This window comes from Aphis gossypii, unplaced genomic scaffold, assembly GCF_020184175.1.
Source record: "Aphis gossypii isolate Hap1 unplaced genomic scaffold, ASM2018417v2 Contig00989, whole genome shotgun sequence".
In the NCBI taxonomy this organism is placed as follows: domain Eukaryota; kingdom Metazoa; phylum Arthropoda; class Insecta; order Hemiptera; family Aphididae; genus Aphis; species Aphis gossypii.
In genome coordinates this window covers 15,210-17,159 of record NW_026083399.1, presented here as the reverse complement: position 1 = coordinate 17,159, position 1,950 = coordinate 15,210, and positions in this window count along the sequence as shown.

The window sequence follows — 1,950 nt, the reverse complement described above, 5'->3', positions numbered from 1 at the left end:
ATGTATATTCTGAAACGATCGAAGATATCTTACAAAACGAAGACTTGAATTTTCCATGTAATATTCATAGATGATATTCTTGCGTATACTATCAGGACTATATTAATATGAGAATGAGACAATATACAAGAAAATTAAATAAAAAGAAATTAAAAGAAAATTCTAAGAAGAAAAAGGTTTCTAAATTTTGTCGTACTTAATAATAATAATATATAGAATAAAATGTAAATGAAATTATTATTAAATAAAATAAATTATTAAACTACGATACTATTGTGTACTGTGATAATTGATAGCGTTGCAGATCATTTTGATTGTTCCTTTCATCAATAAGCGATCCAACCGTATGCGTTTAGATAGTACAGAGTTGCCCAACTTGTACTGTGGTGGTGCGTAACATGAATAATAATAATACTATCAATGTTGAATGTTGTTATGGATCTAATAATAACTCTATAGCTATTAAGTATTAAGTAATAATAAATTAGCTCAGTAGTTAGTGCCCAGTAGTGAACTAGTGAATGTTTAATCATAATTTTGTGGGATAACTGAGTTGTGTTGTTTTGTTTTGTATTTTATTTTATATGGTTTAATAAATACCAAGGTAGGTATACAATTGTCATTATAGTTAATTTAATACATTTTAACTCCAATAATACTATGTTTACTAAAATAATTATGCTTAAATAGTAATAAGTAAAATAATATGATTGAATTATAAAATGTGTAAAAAGGTATAAGTCACTTAAGTGCTGGGTATAGTTATTAACATTTTCAAAATGTTATGTTTTACAATAGTAAGGTAACTCATAATTTGACACTTTATTAAAATGATCATTTTAAAATAAAATTATTGAAGAAATTAGAGGTTTATCCTGTTTCCTGAAAAGTAATGGTTTTTTACTTATGCTCTTTTACCAGTGGACCTCCATACATAAATATATATATCTGTGTTTATTATTTTTGGAAATTTTAATATTAATTTATAACTATATACTCCCAGGTAATAAAGTTTATAAATTATAAAATAATAACATATTAGCTGGAATATTTAATAGAAATATTGAATTAGAAATAAAATTAAGCTATCTGTACCTACTACAGTAAATCATTAACATTTTTTTTTTTTTTTTTTTTTTTTTATTTGAAAATTTACAATCTATATACAATTAATATAATAAGTAAATAAGATGAAATGAATATTACAGGACATGAAAATCTTGAGGGAAGGGAGAGTCCAGTGACACTACTTCTAATTAAACTTAGTGGGGGGTAACTTTTTAATAATAGCACTAGGCATTGTTTAATAAATCACGCGGCCATTTGCGTTTGAGGCGACGAGGGGGGTTGTCAGGTATTGTGCAAGAAGAAAGTTTTGATATGAGTGGGTTTGGATGGATAAAGGTATTTTTATGAAATTTGTTATAATGGTAAGAGGTGAGAGTGGATATTGATGGTATGTTAAGATCTTGATGTAGGGTACGGTGCTGACGTACCAGGAGCATTGGAGAGGACACGCAGAGATATTGATTGGAACGCTTGGAATTTGATTAGTTTGAATTTTTAGTGGTACCCCACAGTTGAATTCCGTAGGTCATTGCTGGACGTAATATTGTTTATATATTAATGTTTTGTTATTTAAAGAGATTTTGGATCGAAGAGTGGTCTTATTTGTGAAGCCTGAGATTAAGGGAAGTTCTTTTAGCTTTGATGTGATTAGCCCAAGTTAGTCTTTTATCGAGGAGGAGTCCTAGGTACTTAACGGAATCGGCAATGGGAATTGTTTGGTTATTTATGTAAACTGGAGGAATTGTTTGTAGGCCTTTGGGTAAAAGTGATGTGAGTGGATTTATTTCATTAACTTTAATTTCCATAAGCTGAACCAATCTTGTATTTGGGTTAGGTGGTCTTGGAGGTTTTTTGTAGTGGTGGCTATTTCGGAGTTGGTTG